At 37.7% G+C, this 19,770-nt stretch overlaps 1 protein-coding gene and 1 long non-coding RNA gene across 15 annotated transcripts in view; one reads left to right on the top strand and one right to left on the bottom strand.

Moving 5' to 3' along the window:
* KDM4C (lysine demethylase 4C) overlaps positions 1-19,770 on the top strand; it is a 415,273-nt gene that overhangs the window by 343,155 nt on the left and 52,348 nt on the right. The window lies entirely within an intron of this gene.
* The window catches only part of LOC119231993 (uncharacterized), a 42,449-nt gene that overhangs the window by 3,731 nt on the left and 18,948 nt on the right, over positions 1-19,770 (bottom strand). For 3 of the 6 annotated variants that reach the window (XR_008549642.1, XR_005121973.2, XR_005121974.2), the window contains exon 2: positions 6,083-6,192. This is a non-coding gene — a long non-coding RNA (uncharacterized LOC119231993). Of the gene's footprint in view, positions 1-1,302; positions 1,382-5,060; positions 5,358-6,082; positions 6,193-19,770 lie in introns of those variants that run through there. The other 3 variants (XR_008549641.1, XR_008549643.1, XR_005121975.2) reach the window with 2 other exon arrangements.

Raw genomic sequence — 19,770 nt, 5'->3', positions numbered from 1 at the left:
CAGGCACCTCTGAAGTGACCCCTGTATAACTCAAGGATAGGCACAAGGGTAGGCTCTAATGGTGCTGGGGGCCCCTACTCCATGTTGGAAGGAATCTGGCATGCTAAACAGAAATCCTGAAAAGTACTGGCCTTATAAAATTTGGAAAAAAAAAAGAAAGTAATAACTGGGTAACAGGTATATTGATATTTTACAACATGGATGGCTCCTTAACTTTTGACAGAATTGAAAGAGAACCCATAGGATGTCAGCTGGTAGTGATGGCGAATGACTGGTGTGCAAATTTAGGCGTATAACTCGGAAAGAGCTCAAAAGAATTGAGAGCCTTTGCTGCAGCAGAGCTCCTCTGCCCCATCCACTATTTAATGTGAACTTTTTTTTTTGAAAAACAAAACAAAATAATACCACCAAACTTCAAATGACATGGAAACCTGTTTCACCCGGCTAGTCTGTAGTATATATATATTCATAAATTACATAAACTCATTTAAAGTTTTTTTCATTTAACTAGTTGAGATACATTTCCAAAAACATTGATATTTTGCTTTAATAATTAGTAATGATATATATTATTTTGATCAATTATAAACTAAAAAGTGTAATGATTTTTAAACTAGACTTTTTTAACTTGAACTCTTATACTAGATTAAAATATGAAAGCTCAATTAGTTTGCATATTTTTGTTACAGAGGATTATGGTAGAGTAGTTAAAAAGGAATTTTGATCATAAAAGTCTCTTGTTAAATAAAATTCTGTGGGGAAAATGGAATAGAGCTAATGTAAGTTAAAGAGAACGGGAAACCCTATATAATCTGTTCAAGAAGAGCTTTTTCTTTTTTAAATGGGTAATGGAGTTGTTAAATCACTATGAGACTTAGAGATATGTGTTTCATTTCTAAATGTCAATATTTTAATACACAAGAATTCTAACTTTCACATTATTTTAGGTTATGATGAGAAATTTTAAATGTCTACTTAAAATTATGCAAGAGAATATAAAGATTTTCAAAATTCTGTCTGCTTCTCCATCCTGAAGGGGGTTGGTTTGGGATGCTACAGTGATTTCCAAATCTCGCTTGTGGTGTTTATACAGATTTCTGGACTCCTATTCACATCTGTGAATCAGAAGTTCTAGTTGAGGGAAATTGGTTGATATTTTTAACAGAATTCCCTGATTCCCATTGATGCTGGTACAGCTAGTTGTGGTACAGCTAGTTAAGCTGCCTATGTCCACTTGGCTTCTACTTCTAAGCTTATAGCCCCTGCCTTGTGACTACTCATGAAGTGGGGTTGACAACCTACCAGTGGGTAAGTGGTGCATTGTCAGCATCAGATGGAAAGGAAACATGAAGCCAGAAGTTCTTGGGGTGACCAGGAGAACCTAGAATAAAGGCCGGTTTTTTTTTCCATTAACTTTGAGGGGGAGTTCACAAGCCCTTCTTGAATGAACTTATCAAAAAATGTATTTTTGAACTCTCCTTTAGTACCCTTCAGTTTGTTTGCCTTTTTTTTTTTCTTCAGTTTTCTGAGACTTATTTATCAGGATTAACATTGACCCATGATCTGCCTTAAATCAGTCAAAAAGCATTGATTTGGAAATGATTTGACTTCTAAAATTTGAGTCCATCAAAAATTCAGAAGCAGTCAGTGATTTCTAGTCATCTTTCTGGATCTTTTGATCATAAAAAGTTTCCTCAGGATATGAGATGTGGCTATTATTAGGCATTATGAAATAGTCTGGGGTTTTGACTTAATAGATTAGATTTTCTACACATTGCTAGGGGTGCATTGTCTTTCTCTATTCTTCATTTTATGGGAGAAATTTGTTGCTGTTTCCTATGTCTCAACAAGATAAATGAACTAATTTAAAATATTTTCCACGCCTCATCTGTCCACTCCACAAGCTGTCAATGGGCTTGGATTAGGAACTTGCATGCCAGCAGTCCTCAGCTGGGAGTACTGTTACTGTGAGAAAAGAATGTCATTTCCATAGCAGCTTGGACCGCCTTTGCAAGTGTGCTTTACCATTCTTGAAGGATTGGGTAAGAAAGTTGATACTTGGTCAAGCTTTCTAAATCACTCTTGCCTGACTTAAGTCATTACATTTTTTTTAATTGTAGAGGTAGCAGAAACTTTCAAGAATGGTTGAGGGGAAAATAATTTAACATGAGTTAAAAACTAAAACAGAAAGAAAGAAGAATTATACTAGAGTTACTAAAATTGAGAATTTAAAAATTGAAATTGAGAAAGTTACTATTTTTCTGTGAGATATTTCATATTTTAATGTATCTTGTGGCTGACTAATTAAAAAAAAAGCTTAATGCATTTAAATCCATGGATGCAATTGTAATGGAATCATCACAGGCTTATTTCTCTTTATAGTCACTCAAATTCTTCATATATTCCTCTGTAGCAAATTTAAGGGAAGACTATGTACAGAGCATCATAGTGACACAATGTTAAGGCATTTTCATCCTCTTGCATCTGGATCGAATTTTTCACAGTATTTATTTAGTGGTATTTGTAGAGGAAGCAGAGTGAAAGAAGTGATAAGTTGGAAAGCATTTTTACTGTTTCTGAGATAGTACAGACAGGTTCCTTTTGGATTTTCCTGAAATTTTTTCTACTTAATAATACATTTTAATGAGTCTTTGGGGGAAAATCATAACTTTACTACACTGCTTATCGCTGCTGCCTGCTCACATGACACAATACTCTTGGGAGGTATAATATTAAAATCACCTCTGGCTAAAAGTGGATTTTGGCTTTTAGCCTAACGCTGAACAAATAGCCTTTCCAGTCCAAGTTAAATGTTCCCATAAGCTCCTTAAAACCAATTTTTTCTTATTGAAAAAAAAGTCACCAAATTTAATTCCCAAAGGGTAGGGTTTGGAAGCTGTTTAAATTTAAATTTAAATTTAAGAAAGTCCTGGGTTTTACTGGGTTGGCTTTCTTTGCAAATATTTGAGGGGTACGTCTTTGCTAGGTTTGGTGTGAGGGAGTCAAATTCTTTCAAGAGGCATTGGTTGTCAGATGGGTTCAATTCCTTCACCGGAACTGGGACTTAAAGCAGAATGTAGCTGTCTGCCTCCCATTGCCAGTGTATCTTGTCAGGGAACTATTGCAGAGCCTCTCTCAAGCTCCATTTTTGTACTTGATTGTTACTGTATTACTGTCCAGATCTGTAAACCCCATCCAGCTCCCTCCTAACAAGTGAGCAAGACCCACTTTCTGTGGTTTCCCCAGTAGGTTCCCCTCAAGGTAAATGAAAATTTGATAGATGTACTTACAACTTCTTCAGAGCTTTCTGTGGAAACTTGACAAGTAAATTCTTTCTCCTAAATATTTTAACACACGGTTTTTAAAATAACATTTACCTCTTCTAGGACCATTTTTGACAGTGGCATGTAGTAGTTTTATTTTTATTTTATTTGAAAACATCATTTGGGGTTTTAAAGAAAAAATATTTATCTCCACAATTTGTTATCAGCAGCAAGGATAGGCATTCTTAGATGGATGGAAGGTTTATTGGTGAAAAGATTCAAGAAGCTATTTTTGTGATAGAGAATTTCTTTGCATTTTTTTCTCTAGTCTAGTAAATTGCTTGTTGGGTTTTGCTAAGAAAAATATTCCCTCTGCTGCTGCTCTTAATTTGATCAGGTTTAAAATGTTTTCAGTGGGGTTAAGCTTCCTTTGCATTAGTGTCTGGTATGGGCAAATAAAGGAATGACTTGAGAATGGGCGAGGTTTTTTTTTTTTTTTAAATGATACATCATTATTGCCTCCCACAGAAGACTCAGTACAGGGGACTACTCAAAACAATAGCACCATTTTATTTGGCTTAGAGGTATATGGTGTATCCCCTTGCCCCCAACATGTAAAACTTCCTAGGCATATTTCCCTTTGACTCATGTTGTAAGAGTTTGTGTTTTTCTGTAACATATATCCAGTGTGTGCAACTGTCACTTTCCAAAATAGACACACACCACAATATCACCCCACAGTCAGGGATTCTCATACAGGTGTACTAATAACCATACTTTATCTGCAAGAGGAAGAATTGTTAATCCTGTTCTTGTTCATTAAATAAAGATTTGCAAGATAAACTATAATCCTGGTAGGACATGGAAGTATTTTATAAGAAGGTGTGCCAAATTGTGAAAACCATCATAAAACCTAAAACATGGGGGGGTGGAGGAAGGACACAGGATTCAAAAATCTCCACTGTTTAAGGACTCTGTTTTTAATCTGATACTCTGCTGAGTTCATGAATATTTCAAGGCAGCCTGAACAGGTGACTTTTTCTTTCCTGGGGGCTCTCAGATAATTGTCACTGGAAATTTCAGTTTGTTACTTTTATAGAAATGGTTTTAACCCAATACCAGTCCAGAGTGTAGGTCTGAATTCATTTGAGAAAAATATGAAAATTATGTATATATAAATGTATATATGTATAACAGTTGGGTAAACTTCCCATAAATCTAGTAGTATAATAGAATAGGTTTTCTACCTCACCAATACAGTTTTTTTTTTAACTAAAACACTTTACTTACCATATAAATCATGTAAATTGTTTTCTCCCCAGAGGAAAGCAGAAATTCATCCTCCCTTTACTTTAAAAAGGGTCTATGAGCCCAGATGTCTATTTTCATGTATTTTGATGTAGTGCTACATAGATAAAATCTAGTGACTACTCTGAAAATTAGTTTATCATGTGGTGCTAAGTAAGGCCAAATTAGAGGACTTGGTACAGATTAGTTTGAGAAGAGTTGCTTGCCAGACATAGGGCTCCAGCCAGTTTCAACAAATGGGGTTACTGTGTTTTGTAAACATTTGTTTAGATATCACGCTTTTTGTTCCTTGGTGGTACAATCCCCTTATAACCAGTGTGATGTGATTTTGTACCCCATTTGTGTCATGCTCCCAAAAAAGCTCTTGTGCCTTTTGCATTAGCCACCTGAAAGGAATTGATGTATTATATATTCCCATTCTCTATTTCATGTTTTTCCCCTTATGTTTTAAAGAAAACATCAACAATGGTCAGATTGGTAAACCTTTTATTCTAGAAAGCATTTTGGATCCATTATTCCATTAATTCTGATAGTTATCCATGAAGTATAGCTCTAGCAACTGAAGAGTAAGAGTCTCGTCTTGGACCCCTGCCCCTGTGGGAAAGTTGAAACTCAGACTGTGGTCTCCCTCAGTACCTCTAGTCTGGCAGGTAGGGGTGAGGACATTTGAGTCAGCTTGAAAATTGCTCAGATGCCAGAGAACTTCATGAGGCCCCAGATGTTGCTTTCACTATAGGAATACTGGAGTTCTTTAGCAGTTCTTTATGTTTCCTCATTTTCATTCATCTGGCCAGGGAAATTTGGGAAAGATTCCAAAAATGTTTTTTGTTTATAATTTACTCTTCAAAAGTATTACTTTGGCCTCAAAATTATAACACAAAAATGCATATAATATACTTGACATTAGACAAAAGCAGTTTCTATTTTACTGCCCTGATCCTGCATGTACTCTTGTTGCATGGAGCAGCTAAGGACTCTCCACAGACACTGAGGCCCACACCCAAGTGAAAGAGAGGTGTGTGAATTTCACAATGAACTGTATTATCTTCATCTTTTTAAAAAGTAATGTGAATGATAGAAAGCTGCACTTCAATTTTATGATTGCCAATGAGCCATAATATAAACAGTATATATCTCTTCAAGTGTGATCAAGTTCTTTTATACATCTGCTTGGGTAATTCACTGATCTTTTTGAAAAGATCTCACAGAAATGGAATTTTTAAATATTGAGAAATTCCATTAAGAATTGAAGGATGGAAAGCTCATTATGAAAGCTATGCCAAAAATAAGTAAGATGTCACCTAGCATCTGAACAATATTTACTTGTAATTGAAATGAAGTTTTAAATGAGTTAATGTTCTCACCCTTTGGCTGAAGTGTTAATTGCTGAATTAGCCTAATACCTGTCTGAGATTGGTCAGCTAATTTTTTCATGACAGAGAAAAACATTGTAGATAATGTAGGTAGGGCATTGTTAATTTCACGAAAAAAATCTGCATGTTTGGAATTACCTTATTTCTCGGTTGCCGTTGCACCTTCTTTTTCTGACAGGCTTATTCATGGCTAGTTAGACAAATAGTCCATAGTGTCTTCGATGGGAGCAAATCTGACAATTCTGAAACTATATGAGGGGAGAAATAGCTCTAAAGATATCATGACTCTCTTAAATTATTCATTGTAAAAATAATTAAACAGCAAGCTTAAGAGAGAAAAACTCAAGATTCTACTAACATGATCTTCATTTTTGCTTTTTCACTGAAATCTCTTTTCACTTTTTGCATAGTAACCACTGTTTTCATAGTGAATGTCCACATATTTAACTGTGCTGCATCAGATTTGAAGCTCTTTGGTTCCAAGGACTCCATTTTTTTTTTTTAGACAGGTGTTTTAAAATATTTAAAATAAAAGATACAGGATTACAAAGGAAGCAATAATATTGACACACACTTAAAGTTTATGACACAGTAATAACTTTTTCTATCAATGCCTTGAATAACAAGATGTTGCACATACACAGTTATATAATTTCCAGGTAATTATAAACATACTTATTTGAAAATAGTGTGCGGATTTGAATGTGGAAGGTAGGGGGAAGACAGTTAAGGAATTTCATATCTGATGATCTCTATTATCTGTGACAGAAGAAGCTCAGTTGTCTTTATAATGTCAGGAATTGGGCTGGGGTTAGAAAGTGGTTAAGTTTTAGAACAGATTGAGCAACATTAACTCTTTCTTTGTCTCAGAAACAATGCAAAACCTCTTATTTATACTTCTTTTAACGCTGAGAACAACTTTATGAGGGATAGTTGTCATCCTTACCTGACCAATGAAGCAACTAAGTTTAGAGAAGTAGCCCACAAAGATAGTTGAAAAAATATTGGCTATTTACTTACTAGTCTTCAGGGGACATCCCTACATAATCCAGAAGCAATATCCTCATTGGTAATGCAGTACAAGGCCATATGAGTCAGTATTACAGTCAGTATTCAGTCTCAAGCCTTTCATCACACCCTGTTTTAACCATTTTTTGTCCATTCCCTAATGGGAATTGGGAGAGAGAAAAAGAATTTTTCGGTAATCCTAAGGGCTACTTGAGCTTGGAAACCCAAATTTATTTTTTCTAGATGACAACTCCCCGAACATACTATTAGGTAATTTTTTTTATCCTGTAGCAAACATCTTAGAAACTTGAGCAGAAGGAGAAGGCATGGGTCTAGCTGCACAATCTGTGTTCACGCAGGAAAACCGAATCCTTGTTCAGCCCTTCTCCAGTCTCTGCTGGAGATGTTCTTCCTTTGAAAGGTTACTCTGGACGCATTTGCGTTGCGTTGACTTCATAGCTTTTTATCACTGCTTCCTCTGTTATGTTTGGAGACAGGATGCTCTGGGTATTTTAACTTAGACATAAATTTTCTCTATGTGGTCTGCTGCTGGCACAATTGAAAGACAAGAGGCAAAGAGGTTGGGGCAGGCCATAGTCAAGACAATTCCTGGGTGACAGTTTCCATTAAGAGTCAGATGTATTCAGGGGCTTTGGGACAGCTTCTGGTGTTCAGAGGAGGAAGAACATCCCAGTATAGCAGCTTGTGTAGTTATCAAAGAAAAATGGTGAGCTCTCTTTATTTTTTCATTTCCCAACTACTCAAACAGGTACCATTTATAAAGATAATGCAATGTGAGTGTAAATAAGTGGTCATTTAAATTTTTTCAATAAACACCCTTAGGAATTTGAATAAGAGAGAGATGCTTGAAACTGGACTCATGGAACATAATTTCTTCATTGCCCATCGTGAATGGTTAATGCCTTTACTGTTCCACCTAGGACCTCATAAATGAATGCAACTTCAGCAAATATACAGGAAATAGGGATTTGAGAAACTGTACAGGCCTTTTTAAAAAAAATCAGAGAACAAAATAATGCTATAACTTTTTATAATATTGGATGTTTGCATTGTTTCAAAACATATATTATTAAGAATAATTAGTCTTTATCTTTGGTTTATTCATTTGCTGATATCTTTAGGCCTTCAGGCTCAAGGCCAGAAATAAGTAGAAAATGTGTCCTAGTTCTTGATTTGATAATACCAATAGCAAATCATATTAGCTACTCAAAATAAATAACTTCTTAAAATCTATCCTTGGAGCAATAGAGAGCTAGTAAACTAACCTTCCTAAATTATATAAAACAGAGAGATTGTATTTCTTTTTAAATTTAATACTGAGAAGTAAATGAATATGCTCATTTTCAATATTAATTTAGGGAGACATAAAAATAGATATTCTAAGTTTTAAGTAACTTTACAAATCTAGTTGGAGACCGTACACATCAATGCCTTAGCAGGGCCTGCTTATACTAAAGGAGACACAGTGCCTTTTTTGTTAATTGAATAATTCAGTAATTCTGAAGTCAACTAAAAAATGCTTTATTCAAGGAGAGCAAGAATTTCTGTTTAATCTCTTATAAATAATAATTACAAATAATGAAATTTCCTTTAGAAACACAGGTTGTTTAGTGACATAAAAAGAACTAAAAGTGCAAATATAAAGGTCTTAGAGATGTTTATTTTGTAGTTTAGGAGGTTTTCTTTTCATCATCCATCAGCTAAAAGATGTTTAGTGACACTTAATATGTTCTCAGAATAAGATTTACTCTGAGTTTTAAGATTTGCTCTCTATAATCTGTAATTATATGCTCCCTTCATCCTTTAAATGTAAAGTAAACTTGAAATGAAAGATGGAATGCAAACAGACTTTTAGAGAAGTAGAAATGATAAGTGATTGATTTTTCTCAACATAGATAACATTGCTGTTTTGGGATTTGGCAGATGCTACTATATACTATCAGTGAAGTGCCTTTTTCAATCAGATTGTGATGTTGCCCTTAATACTTAATTTATTTGCAAATGCTGTTTTTATGTTTGAGTTTTCTGCATAGTACTGGTCGTAAGTATACAGGGGGAGCTTGTTTCCTGCTCTGCGGGTCTAGGAAAGAAAGGTTGGCTGCAATCAGAGGCTAGCCTGTTTCGCAACAACATTCTTGTCCTATCACTTCTGTTTGTGTTCACATCATGTACTTTTTACTGTTTCTATGACTGATCCTGTGCCTGTGTTGCACTATAAAATGAAACCACATCTACCTGACTTCACAGTCCATGCTTGTAAATACTATGAAATACTGTTCATGTAGAGAAGACAGGAGGAAGGTGGTGTTTGGTCAAGGTACTCCCCAGATATTTAGTTTGTACACTGTGTCAGGTGTCTTTGATAAGATGAATAGAATTTGTCCAACCCCAAGGGAGAAAACAATGGACAAGCAAAAAGACATGCCCGAGCAGCAGGCACTCTTAGTCAAGATTGTGCTGATTTTTTTTGGTGGTTGGTCTGGAGAGTTACCTGGCTGCCTGAGACTTAAGCCTAAGCCATTCATAAAGTTGTAATAAAACAGCAGTCCTATTTTCCATTTAAAAATTAGCTGCCAGGGCCTCCCCTGCTGGCGCAGTGGTTGAGTGCTGGGCTGCGAAGCTGCCTGCAGCCTTTGCAGCACCGGTTCGACCCCCGGCAAGGATCCCACATGGCACGCAGACCTCTCCTGCCGCGCCCACTGTTGCCCTCAGCAGTGTATTTTGTCACTCTGCTTGTTCTGTTCCCCTCTCTGGCTCTGGTGAATTCTCTCACCCTCCCACGCTTCTGACTGTACCCAGTGCTTCTATAAATAAATAAATAAATAAATCTTTAAAAGAAAAAAAGTAGCTGCCAGTACTAAGTCATTGTCGGTATCTCACCTTGGCAAATGAAAATAATGTTCATAGCAAGGTGTTGTCCAAGATCTTCAAAGATTTCCCTTTTCTAGTCTGTCATCTTCTTAAGTGTGCTCACACTTAACTCAGTTGTTTTTTTTGTTTGTTTGCTTGTTTGTTTGTTTCATGCCTTTCTATCCCTGAGCTTTGTTGCATCCATTTAGAATATTCTTCCTCTTTCCTTATCCCATTGGATTTGCACTAACTGAAACCTGCTAATCTTTCAAGTTAGCTCAGAATCCACCTCCTCTTGCTAACTTTGCTGGTTGTTCGCTAAAGCCCATGCCATGTGGCAGACCCATCCCACCTTGCAGGCTCAGCCAGCGGGCAGCACATCACCATCATGCTCTAGTGCAGCATCTGATTCAGTGCAGAAACAATGCATGTGGCCTCTGAACTCCAAGAAATGAAGTTAAGGGAACTCCTGAACTTTGGAGAAACCCCTTTTTAACTTTATTACAAATTCTCTGGAACTAGCTTCATGGAACTGATATAGCAGTACCTTACGTTGGTGACTAGTGGCCCTGGGTTCAGAGTGGTGTGCAGGTCATCCACTTGAACACCCATGTCATGGAACCTGAACCCTTCAAGCAGAATCATATTTGCTTCTTTATTACATATTTGGTGTCCCTCATGAAGTTCAGCCTGATTGCACCTCTTCTAGATCTCAATAAAATAATGGGAGCACAGGGGTGGAGGTAGTAACCGGCTGGTTTGCATGAGCTAGCTCTATATTTGTCTTACTAGTCCAGCCTTCTCTCCTTCCAAATCCAGTGGCACTTTATGTTGCTTCTGTGATGATCACTGGGAGGTTTTTGTTAAAGCTATTTTTGTATGCCAGATTAAGCTACTTGAATACACGGATTCTAGCTTTTTCATTTTTGTATATCCTTTCATGCTTGCAAAATGCCTTGAATTAGAAATTATTTAATTTGAATTTTTTACTTACTGAATTTAATTTCATTAGTATTTAAATGGTTAAATGAATGAATTAACATATACACTAAGGAAACAGTCATTCATTTAGTCAACAGGTGTTTATTGAACCCCCTACTGTGTACAATCAGTGTCCTGGTGCTTTCGAACAATTCCTCCTTGGTGGTCTTTCCAGTAATGTTTCTGCTCATTCAACACAAAACAAAGTGCACTGTTTACATTGCGCTTTTCAAGCCTCAACTGTTAATTTGTTAGTCTGTGCCTGAGCTTCAGTGATCTTTCCAGTTCTAGATCTGTGATTTCTTACTGAATGTTCTCTGTGCCAAGAGTGACTTTCTAGTCTTGTTTTTTAATAAGTGCAGCCTTTCTATCTGATCCCAGCCACCTCGATCTGTTTATCTGGCTGTCTTTGACCTGGCTGAGCTCATCCTTCTGCCCTTTTTTCTTTAGCCTGCTACTTGACTTTTCGTAACTTCTCACCTTTTGCAGGGTGAATCTCACCAAACAGAAAGCAATAAGATAAATGGCTTCTGGCCCTTATGAAACCTATCATAAATAAGTACTTAATTCTCGACATCATGAGCCATTTGTAATGCTCTAAACTTGAAGTGCAAAAATAACTTAGGGGGTGGGAAAATAAGACATACCATGTTATGAGCTGATGCATGAATGTACAGAATTGAGTTTTATTATGTCATTTCATGGTGTCTGCTATTTGTAACATCCACAGACTGCTGAAATGAAAACAATTCTGTGTGGCATGAGTGGCGTGAGACTGCATATTAATTGCAGCCTCTCATAAAAGCACCCCAAGTCCCTCAGTGTCTTTCCACTATTTTCAGTATTCACTTTCTCCGCCTCCCTAACTGCTCGTTCCCTCTCTTGGTAGATGATTTCTCTTGGTATTAATCTCTTCCTCTCTTGTTCCCTCGGAATTTTGCTCTCATCTGACAGTTGTGTTCTGTTTTTCCTCCTGACTAAATTGTTTACTTATCCGTGTCCTCCTTTAGGCTGTAAGTAAGCTCCTTACTATAGAACTCAGACTTGGTCATATCAGTGTTTCCTCACTGCTGGCTAGTATTGGCATGTGAGTGATTGACTTAATGAATATTAATGAGCAGTACCTGAATTTTACAGGTGGGTTTTTAATAAAAAGGGGGGGAGATTCTGCTCTAAAATCTGCATTTTAGGATTTGGAATGAAATGAAAGGATTTGGCCTCAGTTCTGACTGTTGGCAGCAATTAGGACTGCTATTGAGTCTAACATGTTTCTTTTTGAGGTGGAAATGGTAGTTTGCAGTATAGTGCTTGCATAAAATGTCTTAGGGGAGAGCAAAAGGAAAAAGGAATGAGCAAATGTATCATTATCATTAGCTTGTTGCTTGTCTGGTAAGGATACACTAATTAAAACAGAAAGCATTTGTGCCTATTTTGGAGTTACCTGCAGGTTTATAGAAGAAAAAAAGTAATATTTGCAAAATACCAATAAAGTAATATTATAAATCATATTAAAAGAAAAAAAAAGGCAAGGGGATGTGCTTTGAACCTCCAACTCCTTCACAGCTCATCATTTCTTGATGCCCCTTGCCAAGCTCTATGTTCAAGGAATCTAATGATACACAAAGTCTCTCTCCCATTTACTTCATTAATTCCTCAATCCATTAGAAGCCTTAATGGCCTATGCCATTGGAATAAGTATAGAAATCTAGTCCCCCAAGAAAGTACAGTGCTCTATAAATCATACTCGCTGGAGAATTCTCTCAGCCCCTGACACTGAACAATAGATGAAAAAGCATTGTATTTCCTGAATTCTCTTATGCTTGAGACTCTCAGAATAATCCCTTTAACCCTTTACCCTCTATGACTATTGTTCTCAAATCTTGATCCCTGGATTTACAGCATCCTGATCTCTGGGAACTTGTTAGAAATGCAAATTCAATGCCCCACAGCAGAGTTGTTGAATCTCTAGGGGAAGATCCAGCAGTCTGTGTGCTTCAAGCTGGCCTCCCTATGATCTGCATGTGCTCCCACATTCCTGTGGCATAGTTTTATAACAAGAGGGTCTTTTTTCACTGTGGAGAAAACAGATCCATGCATGATGGCCAAAATCTCTTTGTTTGGATTCCATTTAATTTAGCAAACATTGAGCAGCTTTTATGTCCCAGGCATCCTTACTAGGTAACTATAAATGTGAATTATTTCTTTAAGTCAATCTGTAGTGTCATCTTTGTCAGCATTTTCCTGCTTTCCTGCTTTGTTATGTTGGTCTCCCTTACACAGAAATCCCTCCTTCAACTTTGTTTTCAAGCACCCAAAGTTGATGGCTTATAAGTTGCCTTGTTGAACTTCTTAAACCTCATTTATTAATCATCATTGAGAAACTGGCTCCTGATCCTCTCCTTATGGGTCATTGGCATCTCAGTGAACTCCAGAAAGAATGGCCTGGTTGTTTTGAACCTTCCCTTGTGTTTCAGTGATCAGTAATATTAACTGTTTATAAGTTGCCTCCTAACCTTATCCTCTAGAATTTGTATTGCCTTTACCCCCATCTTTTTCACAGAAGATTCTTCAGTCCTGTCCTTGAGCGAAGTTAAAGGAAGATATGGAATCTCTGTCAACAAAGCATAATGTGTTTTTTTTAAAAAAAAAAAAAAAACCTCAAAATTTACTTTTCTCCTAATAACCCCTAATCCAAACCTTCATCTGCCTTTGCCTCAGTATATCCTTTAACTATCTTGCTGCTACAGTGGTCATTCCTACATACTATTCTATCATTTCATAGCTTCCATAGCTTCCTAACTTCAAATAGGGGCCCTTGGCCTATGGGAGGGATCAGAAAACTGAAGTATACACTTGTTGTTGTAAATAAACTTTTATGGAGACATAGCCACACCCATTATTTGCAGTTATTTATGGCAGGTTTTGCACTACGATGACAGTGTTGAGTAAGTGCAACTGCCAGTATGTAATCATAGCCAAAAATAATTATTATATGGCACTTTAAGATAAGTTTGCTACCACGAGACTACAAGGTAAAGTTCAGTCTGTTTACACTTGCCATTTGACATATTTGGATTCAGTTGCGCCAGTCAACAGTGTGCTTGGACTCCCACCTGGTCAGTCTTTCCAGCTCCTTCCTTTCTTGTGTTTGTTTAACTTTATTATTTTTCCTTATTCTGTTTTTTCAGACTTACTAGTTAACGGGTACTTTTATTCTTTCCCCAGATAATTCAAGAATATCAGAACATTTTATTTTTTAATTAATTGATTGATTATTAATTTTTAATTGAGGCATTATTTGGATACCGCCATCAGGTATTGCCAGCTTAGTGCACCCAACACCAAATTACTCATAGTCCTTCACCATAGTGGATTGTACTTCCTCTCCTCTTTATTCTTACCTTTCCCACACTCCCTCCTCCTTCTGAGTGCTTCAGTTCTATAGTCGGCTTTCAAGGATTAGTTTTTAGGCTTGTCTTTTTCTGAAGAATATCAGAACACTTAAACTTGACGTATACCCCTTTCATGTGCTACTATTGTCATCTCTTTAAATTTTCTTTTTATTTAAAACCCAGGAAATAGTACTATTACTGTTTGTGAAGTCAGTATTCAATTTAGATTTATCCATATAGTTAGCATTTGGGTTGCTCTTATTTCTGATCCTTGAATATGAAAAAGAAACAAAAAAAATTGCTTGCCCTCAAATTTGAGTGATAATTAGATGGGATATAGACCAAATTTAATTTTCTTTCAGAAGTTTGAAGACTTTCATTGTCGTTAAGCATTCACTGTCGCAGATTAGAGACCTGATGGTAATCTGATTTTTCTCTACTCTGGAAGTGATTTGTGATTTTCTGTTTTCGTTTGAAGATTTAAGATGTGTCTAGGATTTGAATAAGGTAATTAAAAAATTAATCCTACTAGCTGGGATTTTTTTCGTTCTGGAAATTTTCTGTTATTTTCTCTTTTTCTAGAATATCTTTTTTTTTTTTAATACCTGATTTTTTTTTTTTTAAAGATTTATTTATTTATACATACAAGCGCTGGGTACAGTCAGAAGCGCAGGAGGGTGAGAGAATTCACCAGAGCCAGAGTGGGGAGCAGAGCAGGCAGAAGGACCGAAGTACACTGCTGAGGGGAGCAGCGGGCGGCAGGAGAGGTCTGCGCGCCATGTGGGACCCTCCTCCTGTGGCCGGGGAGCAGCCGGGGATCGAACCGGCGCTGCAGAGGCTGCAGGCAGCTTCGCAACCCAGCGCTCAACCGCTGTGCCACCGGGGAGGCCCCCTTCTAGAATGTCTTTTAAAAGAATAATTGAACATCTGAATTGCTTCTGCAAGCTGCTTATTAGTATTTGTGTTCCCCTTTTTTGTTGACTTTTTCCTCTGTGTTATGTGCAATCTCTAGGCTCCATTTCCATTTGCTAATTTGATCTTTAGCGCATTCATTCTCATATTTTGGACATCATGTTTTCTTTTTTTCTTCAGTAATACTACTTTAGAATTCTTGGAGCTGATTTTGTAGTGTTATTTTTTTCTTTAATTACTAAATTGATGGGATATATTTTGGAACATATCATATTATGTACTGTAACTCTTTTATTTTTTTATTTTTTTTTTTTTTAAATAGAGGCATGTTTTTATTTATTTATTTTATTTGTTTGTTTGTTTTGTTTATACATGCACTGGGTACAGTCAGAAGCGCGGGAGGGTGAGAGAATTCACCAGAGCCAGAGCAGGGAGCAGAGCAGGCAGAAGGACCGAAGTACACTGCTGAGGGGAGCAGCGGGCGGCAGGAGAGGTCTGCGCGCCATGTGGGACCCTCCTCCGGTGGCTGGGGAGCAGCTGGGGATCGAACCGGCGCCGCCGAGGCCGTGGGCAGCTTCGCAACCCAGCGCTCAACCGCTGCGCCACCGGGGAGGCCCCCTGTAACTCTTTTAAACTAATCTTTTCTTTCCATATACCTGACTCCTTAGGTCAGCTATTCTTCTCTTTATTAATTATACACCTTTCTTGAATGAGATTGCTTTTCCTCTAATGTTTGTGATTTTTAAAGTGTCCGTTTGTAATTTAGTTGCAAGTCTTGAGTGCTTGTTCTTTTTTCCACCCAAATGAGAGCCCACTGGTCTTGTTGGTTTATGATGGGATAAGATCATAGGACTAGAATTCAGAAAAAAAATCAGATTACTCACCTGTTGATAATGATTGGAAGGGGAGGGGGGACAAGATAGAACATGGGGCTTGGCTGAAAGAGGGTATCTTTAAGGCATTCACTTCCATTCTTGACAATGTTCTTGCCAGAATTGTCCCCTCAGAGCTACTTATTAATAACTTTTTTCTGGAGAGCTATCCTTGGAGTTAGTTATACCCTTTCTTGTTTGTCATTGTAATTTTGGTTTCATTCTTTTTCCTATATATTTATTTAGGGTTTGGGGCTGAGGGGTAGTACTACAGAGACTGAGTCTACCATATTGATCCAGTCACACTTTGTATTTCTCTGTGTGTGTGTGTGTGTGTATGTGTGTGTGTTGTTTCTTTTTCTGACTTTTCTACTTATTATGCGAGACCAGGAGACAGAGACAGGTAACTACTACTTCAGGGGCCTCCAGGGAACTTATCATATATGTTTGTGTGTAATTGCTCACAAAAACAACAAAACAACCTTCTCCTAGGCTACTATTTGTCAACGAAAGACCCCTCCTGGTGCATGACCATCCCTAAGGCCGCCATAAGTGTTGTAGCTTAGAGAGTGAGGAACCTCTGGAAATTTTACTTTTTTTTGGATTTGATTCACTCCCTCACTACCCTCTACTCCTCACTTTCCATCACCCATTTCTCTTACTTTTAGAAAGTAAGCTGATGGTTGGCTCTCTTGGTTGTTGTGAGGCTTCAGCAGGGCCCAGGACTTTCATGGTCACTCTTGTCAATGTGTTTAAACTCCTAGAGAGATCATTTATAAGTATTTATTGTCCCCATGTAAATTAACAGTGTTGGCGGACAGGGAAAGGGCAAAGACACTCCAATGGCCTGGAAGATCTGTGTCCTGTGACGCTACAAGAAGGGCGGCACACTTGGTATTCTTTTAAGCCTTTTCCCCTCTTTTGCTCCCAGGCATAACTCATTGGGCTAATGATTGAAGTTCTGTTACAAGGCTTCCCAAAGGGAAACAGGGTGACTTGTGTGTGAGTCCTCACCTGTGAAGTTAAGAACTCAGAATAAGACTGAAGGGCAGGCACACAGGGAAAAGTTAATTAAAAAAAAGTTAATAAAAAGGTTTATTTTCAAGGGAAATGAGAAGAGAGAGAGATTAATTGGTCAGTATATCCTACAGGTAATGTTGTCTGAACTGCGACCTCAGGTGCATGCTGAAGGCAGGCAAAACTAAGAGAGCACAAGCCCAATGTGTTCAGTTTTTTGTTTTTTTTTTTAACGATTTATTTATTTATTTATACAAGCACTGGGTACAGTCAGAAGTACGGGAGGGTGAGAGAATTCACCAGAGCCAGAGCAGGAACAGAACAGGCAGACCCACAAAATACACTGCTGAGGGGAGCAGAGGGCGTGGCAGGAGAGGCCTGGGCACCATGTGGGGCCCTCCCCGGCAACCGGGAATTGAACCAGCGTTGCAGAGGCTGTGGGCAGCTTCGCAGCCCAGCGCTCAACCGCTGTGCCACCAGGGGAGGCCCACCAATGTGTTCAGTTTTATATCAAGCATGGCCCTTAACTCCATCCTTGCTTCCCAGCAACTCTCCCTTCAGGAAGTATAGAGTCATGCAGATTCATGGCATGGTGGGAGTTGTATTCCTAGATGCCTTGGATATATTTGACATGGAGGGGGTGGAGTCCATAAAACATTAGTGGGTAGAGTTCATTCAGGACATACTGTTCCTTCACCAGTTCTCAGTATCATTTTGCCCTTATTTATTTCATAGCACTTATTCTATGCTTAACAGTCTTAAGAAGTGTCTTATTTGCTCTAGTCTTTGCCATACTGATATTTCAGCCAGCATAGAGAAAAATTGAGATAGTAGCAAGCAAGCAACTGAAAATGGGGTTTGAAATACTATGTAGGCTATACCTCAGGATATAGAACGATTTTCTTCTAGGTTTTGTGGTACTTTCTAGCTCTGCAAGAACTTATTTAATGTTTAAGTCAAATTTCTAAATATTGTGACTAAATATTTTCAAAACTTTGAAATATCTAATCTGCCATTTGATTGACTTTCTAAGAATTTTGGTTCTATCTTCTGATAATAGAGGGCACTTCTCTTACAAGATTCTAAGAATTGAATCCTTACTGGATGTATATTCTCTCTAGTTGTCTCATCTCCCTTTCTGGAGAATCATTCCATCTTTTATGATGGAAGAAGCTGAGAGATGCTAATTCATAAATTAATAAGTCATAAGACTGCTATTTGTAAAAACCCAATTTAATTAGGAAAGTAAGAAACAATTTCTCCTTTGATACATCTGTCAATATCTGAACTTATTCAAACCCTGTAGTATTAGGCTATTAAAAGATTGTCTGATTATGCCTGGGGCTCTTTGTTTTTTAAAGATTTATTTATTCAAATAAGAACTGGGGTACAAGCCAGAGGTGTGCGGGGGTGAGAGGATTTACCAGACAGAGTGGAGAGCAGAACAGGCAGATTGAGTGAAATACACTGCTTAGGGGGAGCAGCAGGCGAGTCAGGAGAGGTCTGCTGTGCCATGTGGGTTGCTCCCTGGCTGGGGATCGAACTCGTGCTCCAGGGGCTGTGGATAGCTTCATATGCTGTGTCTTTTTTTTTTTTTTTTTTAATAAATTTTATTGTTATATTCCCCATACAATTGCAGCCCCCCCATTCTGACCCCAATCCCTCCCCTCCCACCCCCGCCCCCTAAAAGTGTCTCTGGTTCATAGTTTTTTGTTGATTTTGATTTTCACTTTCTTATAGTTATTCATTTTCCTGGTCCCTTATTTAAGTTTTCTAGATTCCTGCTATGAGTGAGACCATCCGGTATTTTTCTTTTTCTTTTTGGCTTATTTCGCTGAGCATGATCCCTTCCAGCGCCATCCATGTTGCTGCAAATTGCATATGCTGTGTCTTAACCCCCTGTACCACCAGGGAGGTCCATGCCTGGGACTGTTGACATGAGGTTTTACTATCATATCTGCCATTGTATCTTAAGGGATTGGAATTGACCAAAACATACTAAATACCAAGAATTATTAAAATTTATACCAAGAATTGCCATAAAGCTACAAAGATAATACATAATGCTTTTATTCATTCAGAGTTTAATAGGTCTTTTTTTCAGTTCTGTTGTATTTTCTCTCATTTCTTAATTCACTAAGCCACATCCTAATCTCCATTTAAAAATACTTAATTGTACATTTAATCCACATGTAGCAAGTTCAGATAAATACCCAGTGTCTAGTGTCCTTGTGAAGACTAGTCAGAAATTAAGACTGTTCAATAGACCATGAATGGCTGTTTATAAGCTTTCCTCTTCCAGCTCATGCTATTTTTTTCTCCTAGAATTCTTAGCAATAAGGAGAATCCATTGAAGAACATGAAGCATGGGGGTGACATAGTATTTATGTTTTAAACACCTCACTCTGGCAGCCCCCAGGAAGATGGATTGAATGGAATAAAGTATAAGATGGAGAGACCAGAAAATGCTGACCACGTCACTACGGGTAGAGGCAGTGGCAGTTGGTATAGATGGGTACGAGGGATCAGAGCAAGATTAAGATACAGAATCTATAACACTAGTCCCTGATGAGATGTGAGGGGAAAGAAGAGTTAGAAGTTAAGTACATGTTGATTCTTATAGGTCTGTGATGGAATATTACAGTCCCTAAAAGGCATTACTTTACATACATTTTTGGTCCCTTTTCTATAAAAGAAAAGTGGTTATACTGACATTTGATCAGATCACAAACCTTTTTTATCCATGAGAATGAAAAGTCAGGCTTTTTGATTA

The sequence above is a fragment of the Talpa occidentalis genome, unplaced genomic scaffold (genome assembly GCF_014898055.3).
Source record: "Talpa occidentalis isolate TD23 unplaced genomic scaffold, MPIMG_talOcc4v2.1 talOcc4.7, whole genome shotgun sequence".
In the NCBI taxonomy this organism is placed as follows: Eukaryota; Metazoa; Chordata; class Mammalia; order Eulipotyphla; family Talpidae; genus Talpa; species Talpa occidentalis.
Note: the sequence above shows the minus strand (reverse complement) of the source record. Positions and strands in the feature narration are given on the sequence as shown.